Source organism: Schistocerca serialis, chromosome 3, assembly GCF_023864345.2.
Source record: "Schistocerca serialis cubense isolate TAMUIC-IGC-003099 chromosome 3, iqSchSeri2.2, whole genome shotgun sequence".
Lineage (NCBI taxonomy): Eukaryota > Metazoa > Arthropoda > Insecta > Orthoptera > Acrididae > Schistocerca > Schistocerca serialis.
Genome location: NC_064640.1, coordinates 717,739,095 through 717,757,952, shown reverse-complemented (window position 1 = coordinate 717,757,952; position 18,858 = coordinate 717,739,095). Strand labels below are relative to the sequence as shown.

The 18,858-nt window shown below is 39.1% G+C and overlaps 1 protein-coding gene across 1 annotated transcript in view; it reads left to right on the top strand.

The window, feature by feature from the left end:
* The first annotated feature begins 10,733 nt into the window (after positions 1-10,733).
* The window catches only part of LOC126471122 (CLIP-associating protein 2-like), a 231,815-nt gene continuing 223,690 nt past the window's right edge, over positions 10,734-18,858 (top strand). Inside the window, exons 1-2 of the mRNA XM_050099204.1 lie at positions 10,734-11,099; positions 16,373-16,435. The gene's annotated coding sequence lies outside the window, so the exon portion shown is untranslated. The remainder of the gene's footprint in view (positions 11,100-16,372; positions 16,436-18,858) is intronic.

Here is an 18,858-nt window from a genome sequence, read left to right as displayed (position 1 = left end):
CTTGATTGCAGCAGACACTGGAGCAAGATGCAGAATGTCAGCAGTTTTCTGCTCTTCCTGAATTTGTACCAGAAGGTGGCATTTTATATCAGAGAACTCCACAAGGAAACCAGTGGATAATACCAAAAGCACTCCAACACCATATTATTGCACAACATTCAAGCTTGTCATAGTGAAAAGCAGACAACCAGCACATGAATAGTGACAAGATGTTGGGGAAAGGTTGACGACACATTGTTGAAGATTACATTTACACTTGCATTCAAAATTGTGCACAAAGAGCGCAACAGATTAGATTTGAATTCTGCTGCAAACCCTACCTGAGGCCTCTAGGCCTTTTGAGACAGCACTTGATATTCTATGAACATTCCAGTAAGCAACATGAAAACACAAGTACATTTTGTCAATTTTTGATCATTTTTCACATTGTCTAACTTTGGTTCCAATTCCTCATATGACAGTGAAAACAATGGCAAAAGCCTTTGCCAACCATGTGAATCTGCTTTTCAAAAGCCCTGATGTGATTCTCACAGATCAAGTGATATATAGGCAAATTTTGTGTTCCTTATTTGGACAAATCTGGAAACTGCTGCACATATATATAATGGTGTTGTCCTCCTATATAAATGACAAGTGTTGTGTTCATTATTTGGACAAATATATAACATCATTTCCTCCCAAGGAAAATAAGATTGTTGGGGGTTTTGACAAGAGAATCACAAAGATGCTTCCTTATTACATTATCAAAACTCACAATGATTGGGATAAATGCTTATTGTACATTTTGTCTACCTACAACAATTACGTTCATGAATCAACTGGGCTCACTCCTTATGAAATCATGTATGAATGAAAGATGAGTACCCATTTTGAATTAGAAAAGTGACCAGAAGCTATAGATTTAGGAGAAGTGGGGACTTAAAGCTCTTTGGAAAAAAGTGCAACAACATAATTCAGGAGAAATCACTAGACAAGTAAAAACAAGCAATAAAGGTGACAAATTACCGACATACTGACAGGGTGCTTGGGTTTTACTGTGGAATTCTGCAATCCAAAATGGAGAAATGAAATTTTTGTCACCTTATGAAGGCCCATATCAAATTTTGCAGCTCCTGTCGCCTGTGAACACTGAGATATGATTAACAGATCATACTACAGTTTTACATTTTGACACTCTAAAGGCACTATGATAGTCATCTGACACTAACACCAGCCATAATTACTGTGTATTGGCCACAAAACAAACACCTTCCAGGATGTTAAAAGATGGAAATGACTCCTACTTCCAGTGACCCACCGACGTGTGTTTACATTCCAAACACCCATGTGCGCTGGAGTCAAGGGACTCATTTCAATTCCCCCAATAGCTATTGCTGAAATTTTTGTGCTCTTTCATTGGTGAATGTGACACTAACCTTAGCATTGAATCTATGCCAATCCATGACCTTAGTGCTGTATGTCCTGCTTCATGAAGTCACTAGTTTCTATAAAATTATCCTTCTCTTTCTACATGATCCTTTAGTGCATTGTGGATATACCACAAGCTGCTTTATGACCATTTCTCAGTTCAGCCATCACAAATATTGGTTTGAATCATGGAACTGAAGATACCAGTGTCCTTACTACCATTCCTAACACCTGAATTACATTTCCCATCTCCGTGTATTCCTGATCTCAACTCTCAGTGAGACATGGAAATCTAAAACAGGTGCACTGTGTTTCTGATTTCCAAAAAGTCATTGTGAGATAAACTGGTGGTCCCATCCTTTCAAACTCAGCCCTAAAAGCCCCATCCCTAGTGTCCATTTATTCCTTGTATAGCAAACTCTCATCCACTACATAATCAGTTATGTTTTTGTTAGTGCCACATACCTTGCCATGCACTGTGATGAACAAGATGGGATAAGTCTTCTTGGCAGCCGCATCTTGGTTGCAGCAGCAGTGCATTTTGCGGTGCTATCACCACCTGTCTCCTCACATCGGGAGTGTACCCCCCCCCCCCCCCTCCAACCTTCCAAGAGTAGTCATGTGTTCCCATGCCATGTTAACCATGTCCCTGCAAGGACACTACCCCTCCTCTCCCCACCTATACTTTAGGCTGGGCAGCCATCACTGCTCTGTGACATCATAAGGCCCCCATTGCCTACTGTTGACATGTTTTTAAATGACACTGGGCCGACCACATCTGCTCAGGCTTGCTGCATCTTTTCTGCATCTCATGTCAACTCTCAGAGAATACAAACAATCCCCTCCTTAAGAGTGACACTGCAGTGCTGTTATTTTATGCGTTTTATTACTACATTTCTGCACTTGTGTCATAGCATTTCAGTAAAGCTATGGTGAATGTTTGTCATTATTCTTGTAAGGATCACAACTGCCATTGTATCAGCTCCATGCGAATGGTGATTCATACTGTAATAAAGGGTGATGATGTGGAAGGAGTCTTTCTAGAGTATGCTGTAAACAGAAGTTTGCCAGAAGGCAACTTTGATTTCTAGAGTCCACAGTATATGAAAGTAATTTACATAATGTTACCAGTTTCAATTTGCAAGTCGAGTGATCGACTACTGTTGCTGTTTCACAGTTTTCCTGGGTGATAAGTGAGGCCTGAACATTTTTGTGAAATAGCTGTAAATACTGTTAATATGGTCTGTCATAATTAGCAGGGAGCATGATTATTGTGAGAGAAAGTAAACTCATTTTCTGTAGAGAACAGTGATTCATGATGTGAATATTATACTGATCATTGATGAAACTTTGTTAATGGGTTAGATACAAGTAAAACATGAATTAACTTAGTTTTTGTGGTTCAGAATCTGTCAGTGGACAGCAGTGTTAATAGTTTGCACAGTTCCTTCAATTCACTAGTATGTAGTTATTACAGTTACTTTAGTTTAATTTAGTTAACTTAATTTATTCTGTGAATTAATTAGTTAAGACTTAATTCATAGGTATGTTTACTCCTATTCATGAAACTTACACTATTTCATGGGCACGTTTTTTACACCATTTTTGTTTTTGTATTAACATAATTCCAAGTTAAATGCTGTTTATAGGGAACACGAATCGTTCAAGATTCTTATGTCATTTTCTCATAGCTGTTAGAAAGCTAGTCATGTTTAGAAGAGTTTTGGCATATATGTTCCAGTAATATTTCTCTGATTAATATTAGCTTATTGATGCAACAATTATCAAATGTTGTTAGTGTGCACAACTCAAAGATACCTTATAATGACTGTAATTGTAGTTTTTGGAGAGGGAGAATATACTGAGAGTAAACAATTGTCTTTAACAATTGTCTGAAGCTGTCCAATGGTACTCATTCAGTCTCCTTGTTGCATATGCATACAAGTGCAGTAGGATTTGTCTGCACTGTTTGTAATAAAGTGCATCCTCAGCTATTAAGAAGTTTTAATTATGTATGAAAGAAGTTACCAGATTGCCAATATCTCTTTTATTTTATACTAGTGTTATATTATTGCATCATGTCAGTTGTGTATTGTATCCGTTCCAATGGATTTAAATGGCTATATTATTGCAGTCTAAATAATTAGTGTGTAAAAAATTACTGTTTGTAAGTTACTAGAACTATGCCTAAAGACACTTGTAACTTAAAAGCCCTTTGCATCCAATGTCCCACTATCATGTAACATCTCCTGAATGCTCCAGTCTGATATAAGTTGTATGAGTCTTACAGAGCAAGTGCTGGATTGTACCACAACCTCAGAATAAAGTTGTCTGTTCTGGTAAAATGCTGGTAGTCAAAGTCTCCCCACATCACACTTTTAATTCTCAAATTCCATGCACTTTTTTTCATTTTTGTTTATTTTTTTATTTTAGAGGTTTAATCTCCAGTTTTAGTAACTGTTAAGTGCAGATTTGTGCAGTATGTAGCACAGTTGTTACTCCTTTTGAATGACAATCTAGACAGCTCAGTAAGGCATCAGCCTCCGTTGCTGACACATCAAGAAGGTAGCAAGCTACATACATAGTTTGATGTGTGTGTTTTTATAGTTCAGTCCTAAGTTAGTAGATGGATAGGATGTGCAGATACAGGTGGAGCTGGCCACAAATCATGAACAGCTCGGGATACTTTTGACCACTGACACCCATTTTCTGGCTGCTGCCTCGGGGTGTAGTGGTGGCAGAGAATCTGTTGCATCATATGGGACACCTCAGATGTCACTTGTTTTGTCTATGGGCTCTGCTACTGACGCTCTTTGCAGTGCACCTGATGTGGGGGATCTGCCTTCACAGCGGGGTGAGTGGCGGGTGGTACCAAATTTTGCGTCACTCAGTGTGGAAAGAAATCCAACATGTGCTCAGTACGTCTGCTGGGGGGGGGGGGGGGGGGGATCTCATTCGAGATGTGAATGAGGGCCTGTCTGCAACTATCTAGCATGCTGGGTGCAGCCTCTGCAAGTTGTGGCTCATGTCGGCACCAATTGCCATCTGTCGCTTGGGTTTTGAGGCCAATCTCAGTTCATACAGGTGCCTGGCAGGAGTGGTGAAGACTGCTTGCCTTGCACACTGAGTACAAGCAGTGCTCACAATTTGCAGCATCATTGCTGGAATTGATTAGGGTCCTTTGGTTTGGGGCCGAATGGGAGGTTCCAGCCAAAGGCTCCGTCGATTCTGTGATGGCTTTAGCAGCAGATTTGTGATCTGGGCTATGGGCTGAAAAATTGTAGGACTTAGGACTTCTTTTGATAGGTCAGGGGTGTTCTAGACAAAGGAAGCAGCTACTCTGGCAGCAGAATACTTAACGAAGTGCACATTGTGGTTTCTTAGGCTAGGTGGTAGTTTGAGGTCCTCTGATAAATATTCATGTCAATATGCAGACCATTTATGAAGTGCCAACACTTCAACTGTCAAAATTTTACCAATAAACTGTTGAAGTATTTGTAACAAATTTCCTGAATTTACTCCCCCTTAGAAAGTTGTCACACTCAAATTATTCTTAGCTGGCTGAAACCCGGTGTAGAGGTATGGAACATATATCGATAAGACTGATAGATGCTACAGGAGGGGAGTGTTCGTCCCAGTTAACAAAAATATTGTGTGCATTGAGGTCGAAATTCGGTCTGATGTGATGTTATCTGGACACATGTAACAGGTCTAGGTGAATTTAAGTTAATTATTGGATATTTTTACTGGCCACAGAATCCTGCTGTGACATTCAAAGAAAGTCTATGCACAGTAGTGCGCACATAACTAGATCATGCTATATTAGCTGGAAATGACTTTAACCTACCAAGTATAGACTGAGACATCTGTGGATTCATTGCAGACAGTACAGATCGGAAGTCTTGTAAAGTACTTATGTACACATTTTTTGAAAACTGTCTTGAGCAAATGTCGGTTTAGTGACAGGGATTAGTAATCACGATTTCATCATAGCGCTGATGATTACTAAAGTTAATAAATCTATTAAGAAGGCCAAGAGAGTATTTTTGCTAGAAAGAGCTGATAAGTAGCCGTAAGCATCCAACTTAGAAAATGAATGGACATTATTTAGTTCCAGTATGATTGGCATAGAGGAATTATGGACAAAGTTGAAACATTGTAAATTATGCCCTGGAGAAGTATGTGCCAACTAAGTGGATTAAGGATGGAAAGGGCAAGGAAGCAGGAACTGTAGCACTCTCAGTTCAAAAAAGAATGCACAAATGATGACAGGCAAAAGTTAGTAGAAACTTGAGTGTCTGTAAAAGGATTGATGGGCGAAGCATACAACAACTACAACCAACATATCTTAGGAAATGGCCTTGCTAAGAACAGAAGAAAATTCTGGTCTTGTGTAAGATAACTAAGCAGGTTGAAGGCTTTTATCAAGTCACTCATTGACCACTCTGGTGTTGCAATAGAAGACAGCAGAAGGAATGCCAAAGTTTTAAATATTGCATTTAAGAAATCATTCATATGAGAGGACTACAAAAATACCGCTGTTTGACTGTTTTACAGGCTCCTGTATGGAGGACATAGTAAAAGGCATATTTGGCATAGAGAAGCAACTGAAAGAGTTGAAAACATATAAGTTGTCAGAATCTCAATTCAGTTTTACAGAGACTACTCTATTGCATTTGCCCCTTACTTAGCTTCTACACTGACACATCTACATCAATATGGCTATTGTGAGTCTATGACATTATATGGACGCTTGTTACAGGTCTAGGTGAACTCGAAGTTAAATATAAGATATTTTTACCAGCCACCCAATTTGTTGTGTCAGTTTTAGAGTTATTTAAAGAAAATCTATGCACAGTATGGCAGAAATAACCAGATCATGCAATATTAGTTGGAACTGACTTTAACCTACCAAGTATAGACTGAGGCATCTATGGAGTATTGCAGGTGGCACAGACAGGAAGTCTTGTAAAGTACTTATGAACACATTTTCTGAAAACCGTCTTGAGCAGCTAGTTCAACAGCCCACATACAGTGAAAATATTTTAGACTTTGTAGCTTCAGGCAGGCTTGACTTTATTGACACTGTTGGTGTAGAGACAGGGATCAGTAATCGTGATGTCATGATGTCATCGTGATGACATCATGATGATTACTGAAGTTAATAAATCCATTAAGAAGGCCAAGAGAGTATTTTTGCTAGAAAGAGCTGATAAGCAGCCGTTAACATCCCACTTAAAAAATGAATGGACATCATTTAGTTCCAGTATGATTGGCATAGAGGAATTATAGACAAAGTTTAAACTCTCTGCAAATCATGCCCTAGTGAAGTATGTACTGACTAGTGGATCAAGGATGGAAAGGACCCACAATGGTTTAATAAAAAAAAAAATTGGAATCTGCTGAAGAAGCAGAAATGGTTGCACTATCAGTTCAAAAAAGAATGCACAAATAGCGACTCGCAAAAGTTAAAAGACATTCAGGCATCTGTAAAAAGATTGATGTGCAAAGCAAACAATGATGACCACTGACATATCTTACCAAAAGACCTTGCCAAGATCCTGAGAAATTTCTTGTTCTGTGTAAAGTCACTAAGCAGGTTGAAGGCTTCTATCCAGTCACTCATTGGCCAGTCTGGTGTTACAATAGCAGACAGCAGAAGGAAATCCAAAGTTTTAAATCTCACATTTAAGAAATCATTCATGTGAGAGGAGGACACAAACATAGCACTGTCTGACTGTTGTACAGACTCCTGTATGGAGGACATAGTAATAGGCATATTTGGCACAGAGAAGCAACTGAAATAGTTGAAAAGAAATAAGTTGCCAGAATCCCAATTCAGTTTAATAGAGAGTACTCTGCCACATTTGCCTCTCACTTAGCTTGCACTTATCACGAGTCTCTCACCCAGCACTAAGTCCCAAACAACTGGAAAAAAGCACAGACAACTCCTGTATATTAGATAGGTAAAAGAACAGACCCACAAACCTACAGACACAAATCCTTTACATCAGTTTTCTCCAGAATTAACAGTTTGAATATAATAAATGTCCTTAGGCAGAAGAGTTTCAATCCACGAATCACCAGAGATTTAGAAAGCATTGTTCATGCAGAACTCAGCTTGCCCTTTTCTCACATTATATCCTGTGAACCATGGATGAAGGGCAGCAGGCGGATTCCATATTCCAAGATTTCCGGAAAGCATTTGATATGGTGCCCAACTGCAAAACACTAACGAAGGTACGAGTGTATGGCTTCAGTTCCCAGATATGTGACTCGAAGACATGTTAAGTAATGGTACACACTCATCAATGGTGAATGTTCATCAGAGACACAGGTATCATCAGGAGTGCACCAAGGAAGTGTGGTACAGCACCACTCTTATGCTCTATACAAATAAATTATCTGACAGACAGGGTGAGCAGCACTCTGCAGCTGTTTACTTGTGGCACTGTGGTGTACAACATGGTGTCAACATTGAGTGTCTATAAAAGAATGTAAGATGATTTTGACAAAATTTCTAGTCGGTGCGATGAATGGCAGCTTTCTCTAAATGTAGAAAAAATAAAGTTTATGCCAATGAGTAGGTAAAACAATTCTGTAATGTTGTAATATAGTATTATTAGTGTACTGCTAGACAGTCTCATCAATTAAATACCTGGGCATAATGTCGCAAAGCGACATGAAATGGAAGAAGCACGTAAGGACAGTAGTAGAGAAGTCAAATGGTCAGCTTTGGTTTATTGGAAGGAATCTAGGGAAGTATGGTTATTCTGCAAAACAGGTTATGTATAGAATACTAATGCAACCCATTCTTGAGTACTGCTTCAATGTCGGGGTCCCACCAGGTCAGATTAAAGGAAGACATTGAAGCAATTCAGAAGCAGGCTGCTAGATTTTTTACTAGTGGGCTTGATCACCACACAAGTATTATGGAGATGCTTCGGGAACTAAAATGGGAATCCCTGCATGGAGGACAACATTCCTTTCACAGAAGACTATTGAGAAAATTTAGAGAACTGGCGTCAGAAGCTGATTGCAGAACAAATCTATTGCCGCCAACATGCATTTCATGTGAGAACCATGAAGATAAGATACGAGAATTTAGGGCTCAAAGGGAGGCATATCATCAGTCATTCTCCCCTCGCTCTATTTGCAGGTGTAACAGGAAAAGAAATCACTTGCAGTGGTGCAAGGTTCACTGCACCACACACCATACAGTGGGTTTCAGAGTATGTATGTGGATAGATCCAGATGTAGACCAGTGAGGAGGAGAATAATGTATTAGTTGTGGCTGGAATAATGGTCAACAGACAGATGCTCTCACTTGCTTCCAGTGAAGTGTGACATCTTCCCTTTCCATCCATCCTAATAGCTTCAGACTCCATTCCTCACTCCTCCTGTGGACATCCACTTTCCTAGTAAACATCCGAGACACCACTAGAACACCTGTGCAGCTAATTTACTTAGGTGAATGCTGGCATTGTTTCTTCATTATGACTGATTTCCTTCCCCTTCCACTCCCTCATCCTACTGAGCTAGTTTTCCACTGATAATGGCCTCAGTAGAAACAGAACATTTAACTCTAACTCTCCATTCTTCAAATATATTATACCGAATAAGACCCAAGCAATCACTAACAATGCTACTGAATAAAAGTGTTTTCCAGTGTTATTATAACAGTATTCTTCATTACACGCATCAAGATTTAGACACAGTTGGCATCTCTTTTGTATTTGATATCAGTCGATTGTTTACTGGGGCACTGTTAACCATCTAGGGGGAGGTGACAATGACAGTTTGAAGTTTTAGGTCTATCTGTGAGGCTTTCTTGATGACATAATTGGTAATGTATCACATGTGAAACACCTGATTTGGCACAGTGTTATAACTTGTCATATATAATCAATTAAATACAGGTATGCACTTTGCCCTGAAAGCTGATGTCTGTGATATTTTCTCATTAAGTGATGAAAACAAGTACATTTCCTGCCTCAATTGGCAGTGAAGGAGTGATAACTCTGTTGTAAAATTCGTTAAAGTAATCCATGCAATATCAATCTCTTAGTCAAATGTAACATATGTAATATAAGGTATCTAGTAATCTTTCTCTGTTGCTGGCTTCACGGACCTGATATCCAAATGATACCTATGAGACAACGATCCACTTATTCAATATTCAAATAAAAGCGTGACAGAGATGCAGTGATTACTTTAGATTTGTGACTGCACTCAGAAACAACGAACGAACTGTCCGTCCGTTGGCTCAATCGGTTCTTCCTACCAGATATTTAGTTCGCAGTAATGACAAATATTTTTGTACACCAAGAAGTTACCAGTGATCAAGAACAATTATCTTGAGTGATCAGCAGGCCCATTTGTTGCCAAGGTTGATTTGACTACGCTGCATACGTTTCACCGGGAAGCCCTTGTCACCTTCCATACAATCTCTATCTTGTCCCATGTGATTTCCACATTTTGGAACCCTGGCGCGTGAGATTTGTGGCCGTCCATTTGCTTCGGACAAAGATGTGTAATCATTGCTCCGCAAGCAGCTGCAAACATTTTTTGTTGAAGGCGCTGACGGTCTTGTTTCACATTGGTATATGTGTATGTTACGGCGATTTCTTTTTAGATAATAAACAGTTTACTTACTACTTTGCAATGTCTCGTTTTTATTTGACTGTCCCTTATAATCGTTGTCCTTATAGTAAGAAAGCACAAGAGCATTGTAATATGTATTTATATTCTTTCTTATCTTCATTTTTAGTGATGTATTCTGCAGAGTTTTCTGTTATCTCATTTGTGCATTTTCCTAGAGCGTGCTTTGAAATTAGGCATAGTATCTTTAACAGATAAATTCTCTTCTTCCCTCTAGATTTCTGCCACTGGACATCCCTCAAAACGCGAAACAACTTTATTTATTTGTTTTTGACACGCAAAGATTCGTATCCGGATGTAGGAATATTGAATCTTAACGTTTCGCACGCGTTTTGCGGCGATTTTCAGTTCACAGGATACAATTTATCAGCGCAGTCGTGATTTATGCCCACACATTTCAGTAATTTTGCACAAGCTTCCAATTTCACGCGCATATCATTTACTGTACATTTCCTGTCCACCCGCTACGATTTCTCTGCGCAGATTTGACGTGTGAGTACTGTGCAGGTAGATCGTTGCGTGCGGAAAAGCCTTTGCATGAACCCAAGAGCTCGGTCAAAGTTTTTATTTATTTTCTCCTTGCTCAGTGATCACTGCCTTTGCTCTATACCCTGCGAGACTCTGGATCTGGGTGTATCTGTACTTAGTATCTTTGATTACGTTAGTGTACTGAGTTAATGCTGTGACATTATGATAGAGTGGGAGTTATGGTTTTTGGAAGTGGTGTTAATGAGTTGTTTCTCAAGTGCAGTAATTTGCCTTTTTGTGCAACGATGAATCAGTTAATTTTTTTTTGTTTTTGTGGTTATTTAAGTAAACAATAATTGATGCGAATAACTAAAGTTATCACTGCACGATATATAAACTGTCATATCTAGTTTCTGTTATTGATTGTCGCTAAGTCACAGAATAGGACATAATATAGAAGATGAACTGTACACGAACAGCGTCAGCGTATGTTTTTTCAGTGTCACTGTGATATTTATGAAACGAAAAACTCTTTCCTTTGGAACACACCCACGAAGGTGAAGGTAGATGCTAGCAGTTTGTTTACTTATTACGCCGCCGCACTACCTATGTGGAACAGTTTTATACACTCCTGGAAATTGAAATAAGAACACCGTGAATTCATTGTCCCAGGAAGGGGAAACTTTATTGACACATTCCTGGGGTCAGATACATCACATGATCACACTGACAGAACCACAGGCACAGAGACACAGGCAACAGAGCATGCACAATGTCGGCACTAGTACAGTGTATATCCACCTTTCGCAGCAATGCAGGCTGCTATTCTCCCATGGAGACGATCGTAGAGATGCTGGATGTAGTCCTGTGGAACGGCTTGCCATGCCATTTCCACCTGGCGCCTCAGTTGGACCAGCGTTCGTGCTGGACGTGCAGACCACGTGAGACGACGCTTCATCCAGTCCCAAACATGCTCAATGGGGGACAGATCCGGAGATCTTGCAGGCCAGGGTAGTTGACTTACACCTTCTAGAGCACGTTGGGTGGCACGGGATACATGCGGACGTGCATTGTACTGTTGGAACAGCAAGTTCCCTTGCCGGTCTAGGAATGGTAGAACGATGGGTTCGATGACGGTTTGGATGTACCGTGCACTATTCAGTGTCCCCTCGACGATCACCAGTGGTGTACGGCCAGTGTAGGAGATCGCTCCCCACACCATGATGCCAGGTGTTGGCCCTGTGTGCCTCGGTCATATGCAGTCCTGATTGTGGCGCTCACCTGCACGGCGCCAAACACGCATACGACCATCATTGGCACCAAGGCAGAAGCGACTCTCATCGCTGAAGACGACACGTCGCCATTCGTCCCTCCATTCACGCCTGTCGTGACACCACTGGAGGCGGGCTGCACGATGTTGGGGCGTGAGCGGAAGACGGCCTAACGGTGTGCGGGACCGTAGCCCAGCTTCATGGAGACGGTTGCGAATGGTCCTCGCCGATACCCCAGGAGCAACAGTGTCCCTAATTTGCTGGGAAGTGGCGGTGCGGTCCCCTACGGCACTGCGTAGGATCCTACGGTCTTGGCGTGCATCCGTGCGTCGCTGCGGGCCGGTCCCAGGTCGATGGGCACGTGCACCTTCCGCCGACCACTGGCGACAACATCGATGTACTGTGGAGACCTCACGCCCCACGCGTTGAGCAATTCGGCGGTACGTCCACCCGGCCTCCCGCATGCCCACTATACGCCCTCGCTCAAAGTCCGTCAACTGCACATACGGTTCACGTCCACGCTGTCGCGGCATGCTACCAGTGTTAAAGACTGAGATGGAGCTCCGTATGCCACGGCAAACTGGCTGACACTGACGGCGGCGGTGCACAAATGCTGCGCAGCTAGCGCCATTCGACGGCCAACACCGCGGTTCCTGATGTGTCCGCTGTGCCGTGCGTGTGATCATTGCTTGTACAGCCCTCTCGCAGTGTCCGGAGCAAGTATGGTGGGTCTGACACACCGGTGTCAATGTGTTCTTTTTTCCATTTCCAGGAGTGTAGCTTTGTGTAGATGATTTCACAAAGTAACTTCACAAGCCTCAGTGTTTTATTATTGCTTTTGGAATAGTTGTGTACATTTGTTCGGCAAGGCTGCTTTAGTAGAGGCGCGCAAAGTTCCGGTACCATCATTTCTTAACAACATAAGGAAACCGATACTAATGGTAGACTATCATTTAGAACAGTAGCAGAAGCATGGCATTCTTTACAAAACAAAATAATGACAACTGCTGATTCACCTGTGCTTTAAGTGTATCGTTTCTGCAAAATGCTGGGATGTGGACAAACCAATGAATGTTGGTTTAGTTAAGTGCCGATTAATAAAGCAGCTCCAAATTGAGGCACGTCACGAAGCGAAAGAGCCATGTGATTAAGCAGGGTGCGAAAACTGTAAGTGTTCTTTTAGGATTGCTATGTCACAGAATTTTTCTTGTTCTCTCACGGGTTATCAATAAGGCGATTCTGCCTTGTATATATTTGTATAGTTGTGGTTGAAATTGCTCTCCCGTTGTTTATTGTGGACAGTGCATTATGAACAAATCAGTTACCTTTGTCGTCAGAGAAATAAAAACAGAAACAGACCAACCGCTAATCCACCCCTGCCCCAGTATGATTGATAAAGTTGTCAACAATTCTGTGCTAACTTTCAGGTTGATACAGTTTGTGTGTATGACCTCTGTATAAGTTGTCATTGACTAAACTCTCCAATAAATGTTTTAAGTGCATCTTTACACAAAAGAATTAATTTACTGTTTAAAAAGTTATAATAACTACTAATGGAAATAATAGCGAAAGTGTGAAATGCAGGAAAAAGAAACGGGCCATCACTCAGTCTCACCTTTCTCTATAAGGTAAGTGATGGTCCACAACCATGGTAAACTATTATTTGTAGTAGGGTTGTCTGTTCAGCAGTTGATATAGAAAAGTATGGGACTCCTAAAAGTCATATAGTAGTACTCCTAGTAGTTCCTTTATTAGTGGTGGCAGTAATCAAATATGGCCTCGCCTTTATTCATGATTCATTTGTCTGCTTCTGTGATTTCATTGCTTGTTTAGTTCTGCTTGTTAATTACCACAGATGAGTGCTAGTGTGATGTCATTGTAGTGCAGACGTTCATGAACTGATATTCAGCGATGCAGAAAAATAATGGAACATATTTAATGAATTCAGTTTTCAAGTAGTAGTCTGTTTACATACCTTTGTCATTGTAAGCAGACAGGCACACTGCTGACAGTCATGTAGGTGTTTGCATGTGCCGAAGTTTAAGGGAGAATGTATATCAGATTTTGGGGCCTCATAACTTTGAATGTAAATCTCTAATTCAAAGGAGTTCTTAACAGCCTCATTGTTATGTTTGCGTAAGCTTTACAGTATAGACAGTGCCATGAATAAAAAGTGAAAACAGTAATCCTCTGTTCTGATATTATGAACTACTGCTGCTTACTTTACTATGAAATTGATTCCTCCCAGTTTTGTTAACAGTAGCCTATGGATAGAAAATTACTGCAGACATCCTGAAATTGTCATTGTAGTTACTTAGTTGTGGAGAGTTTCTGTTTGCTGTGGCATGCCAGTGTGTACATGATGATAATTTATATGCTATTTATATCTCATAGCAAATTTGCTTCTTTTGTCAGAGGTTCAGTGGTGAATAATCATTACACATGTTCGTTGATTGTTGTATACTCACAGAATATGCACAATAATCATAGAAACATGTAATTTAATGTATCAGGTTTTCAGTTACAGTATTAAACAAACATAAGAATTTGTTCCATTTGTATGGTGGTTAAGGTTCTGATGCTTGTAGAGTACTTTGCATGTCTCTTTTTCATGACCTCATTCCACTAGTGTAGGCTAGAGTGTGCTGTTGGTGCCCCTCCCTTCTCTGAAATTTTGGTTGTGGTGACAGATTGACTATGGCTTAGCTTGGGGTTTGGGTTAGGAGGTAAGAATTTAGTTTTGAGTTGGCGAAACCAAAAAGTATGAATGCCAAATCCAGTTTGTGGTAACAGATTGAGCTATAGCATAACCCAATGTCTATGTTTATGCCATATTTAACCAATTTTTTGCTATAAAAACAAACCCTGAAAAATAGAAGCCCCCCCTGCTATGTAATTGTTACCATTTAGTTGTATGTTATTTTAGCTGCATGTTTGTAAACTGTCATGCTATTGGATTTATTTTTTTGTGGCATAGAAGTAAGGGTGTTCTTACGTTGATGTGTGACTTGCATCATTTTGTGTCTTGTGGTGAATGTTCCTGCAGTTTAAGGGAAATACGGAAACGTCCGATCCCACCCGTCTGCTTTGACCCATGACGTCACAAATATGGCGGAAACAAAAACAAACACACACACTTTCCACAAGAAGCCTAATGACACTAACGGGACAAGCGCGGGAAATGGGGTGTTTTGGGTGGGGGGCAAACTAAATATAAACAAATTTAGACACCTTGCGTAGCTACAACGTGTAAGTGAAGGCAGCCACACATGAATATCCACCCACCTCCCCAGGGGTCGTAACCCCTGCAACCCATAGAAGATGCTTCAGTAGCTGATTAGTGTTTTTTGTCTTTTTTTTTTCTAAAAAAAAAATCTCACGGGATAGAACGAACAGATCAGAAAGTTAAATATAATAAACTAAAACAGAAATTCGAAGAAACAGATAATTAAAATAAGTAATAAGTGTTTTTAAATTTAAAAAAAAAAAAAAATCTCACGAGATAGAACGAACAGATCAGAAAAGTAAATAAAATAAGATAAAACAGAACTGGAGACAGCCACACTCAAACCAATCTCCGCGCCGTCATGGCATCACACACGACAACACCCTTACGTCACGGGTCAAAGCCGACGCATGGGATCGGACGCTTCTGTCGCCCCAGTTTAAGTACAGATCTCAAAGTGGATAAAAAGTGATACGGTATAATGAATATTCCATAGTTGGCTGATGGAAGTCCATTTTTTCTTCTTCTTTGTGTTTTTCCTCATAGTTTTATCAACTGTATGCCTTTGAATGATATTGTGGATGTAGACTGATGAAGCATTTGGCATATCCTTTGTATGTTGTTTTTGAAATAGCAGAAAATTTTGATAGTACTGTAAGCATTGCTGTTTTATGGAAGTTTTAATACAAATGCAGTTGTAATGAGATGGATGTGTATTTGGGAACTGTTACTTGAATATGATATGGTTAAAGAGAATGTGTATTGGAAAGAGTAGAGGCATTCCAGTATCTTTGAAGAGGTGTGTGCAGTATTGTTGGATGCAAAACACCTTTTTTTCCAAGTTCTCAAACATGTTTCAGCATCTCTGGGCCATTATCAGTGGGTTTCTGTTTTATTTAATCTGTAATGTGAACATTTTTACTAAATGATTACTAAATTATGTGGATATTTATTTCAAAAAAACAATTTGTTTCTTTTTGTTAATATCTTTACACTCTGTTTGCATGGTTTTTCAGGACCACTTGTGTGTTATTTATTAAAGATAGCTTATCATCTGCAACCAAATGATGTTGATGAGAAATTTTGTTAGGAGTTAACTATCATTGTATGCTCTAAACATAATTTAGTTTGTCACGATATTTCTCATCTATATTCGTTCTTTCTTACGTTGTTGTGTATGTAAGTAAATCTGAGATTCAGGTTTGCTGGGAAAAATGAGTCAGTATTGTACCATAAAGCACTTTCTCATAATAATAATAATAATAATAATAATAATAATAATAATAATAATATCCTTCTTGGATGTAGCGAAACTTTAAGTTGTATATATGATTTTCAGGGCTTGCTATCTATCCAGTTCACGGTTAGCTGCATTTCTGGTGCAATAAATTACTTGATACAGGTGAGTTGAAATTACATTGCAATTAAAATATTTATTTACTACTTTTCGAAAGAAGGAAATAGTTAGTATTTGCAGATGCTTTTTTTCTGTTTAGTGTGTTAATGTGCTATCACCAGTAATAAAAAGTTAGACAAGAAAAAAAATGAGAGCAGAGTGGTTCTACTTCATTTAATATATCTCTCACTGTAATTTCTTAAGCTAAAGCCGCTACAAAATTTACTTGTGCTGGGTAGTCATGGTACCTGAGATGTTCATTGCAGAAGCATTCAAATCTTAGGTGAAACACTTGTATAGAATAAAGTAATGTCTGCTTGTGAGCTCATTCCTTTCAGCAATCTTGTTGGATGGAAGTGTTCCATTTGTGTTTATTATATAGGTAAGATGATATACCATCAAAAGTGTTTGTTCACATTAGTAATTTGGTGACCTAATACAAAATTAACATTAGTTCATTAAATAATTTCTTGTTTTTGAAGTGCTATTCTTTTCACAGAATAGTGAAGCATTTGCCATCATTCAGTCAACTAATTTTTCTCCACTGCAATTGAAATAGTGCAATTTGTATGTAGGTTTTCAAATCATTTCACTCAGTGAAATTAACTTTTACTTTTAAACAGATTTGTGGCTATAAAAAGGGTGACATAGTTGTTGAAATAAACATCACCATCAAATTTATAAGTAAAATATATTTTAGTTGCTACTGAACTTAGAAATAAAATCTGCTGGGAAGAGTTATGTAGTTGATTTTTTTTTTTAATATAAAAAAGAAACCCAGGATAAAGTACTAACAGTTATGTACTGCATAGTTCATATTGTTTGTGTGGATCATTTCAATGCGCCAAAAATGCTTGCGAGTCATTTTACATCACTGTAAACCCTTGGGTACCTAGAAGATTTCAGTATGCTGGACGTCACACTTACTGGCTGTTTGACGTTACTGCACCGACATATATGTTTGAGAAGCTATTGATCATTCTTAGAACAATAACATGATTTAATATATTGTATTTAAATACAGTTTAGACTGTGTTGTTAGCTACGGCTTATGAATGAAAAATAGGAATTGATGAATCACTTCTTTAAGATACACCTGTCCTAAATCCAAACATCAGTTTGAACACCACAATGTTTTAATAGCTATGGTATCACTAGACTTGGTGGTATTTCCTTGCTTTGCTCTGATCTTTGAACTGACCTACCCAGCCACTTATTACTTCATAAATAAAATTACACAATCAGATCTGACTGAGGGACCAAACAAGGTTAAGGTATTGGTCTCACATTCAGGAGTGGCCCGGTTCAAATTCTTGTATGTCCATCAACATATAGATTTGTTTGATTTCCCTGATTTTATTAAGACAGTACTGGGATGGTATGCTTTAAGGACAGAACAAATTCCAACCCGATTTTTGTGCTATCAGAACTTAACTCTAATCTCTAATAACCTTATCATGGTGGTATAATAAATCCTAATCTTCCTTACTTTCTGATATAAGTAGTAGAGTTTTCAAGAATTCAGGGAAATGTCAAGTACTGATTATATTTAAATTGTCATAAAACGTTTGTGGTGGTTTTTAAACCATGAAAATATGCATCCTGTAAAAAATCTGGATAGTGTCCATACTGCACTACTAATTGTTGCAGTAGAAACTAAATATGTAATGAGTCCGGCCTCAGCAGCCAGAGATAGTAGTGTGTGTGTGTGTGTGTGTGTGTGTGTGTGTGTGTGTGTTTTCGTCTTCCCCCCCCCCCCCCCAGAAGAAGGCCTTCTGGCCGAAAACTTGTGTTCAGTAGTTTTTTTTTTTTTTTTTTTTTTTTTTTTTTTGTGCCTGTCTCCTCTCCGCTATATGGTGAGTAGCAGTCTATCATTTATTATCTGTCATTATTCTATCCTGGATTTTCCACTGTGACAGTGTAATCTTTTAGTATGACAGATTCATGGCATGAAAAGTGTGGTACTGGGATACTGTGGAGACTTACTGGTATAATTGCTCACACGTTACGAAAACTGCTTAGGAAAGAGCGTTATTTATAACATCTTATAGATGTGTAGTTAAGCTCAAATACCAACTCCAGCAGTGTCAATGTAATTTAGCACGTTGATTAATCATATGATTGTGTACCTCCATTAACTTATGGGGTAGTAACCACAAAATTTACACTTGTTTATACATAGTATGTATGCCTAAATGAGTGGGAAAGTTAATTATATACTGTTAAGAACTGTTAATAGCAAAAAATGGACAAGTTACTTGGTACAGGCATGCAGAAGGTAATGATGTGAATTGTGGGAATTTGAACTTCTGAAAGTGAGCTTGTTTATGCATTTTATAATGCAGATTTGAGTCTTTTTTTTAAGTCATGCCATCACATCTCTTGTGAAAAGAACATTAACTGGAGGGAGGAATTCAGTCTTCAAAGTA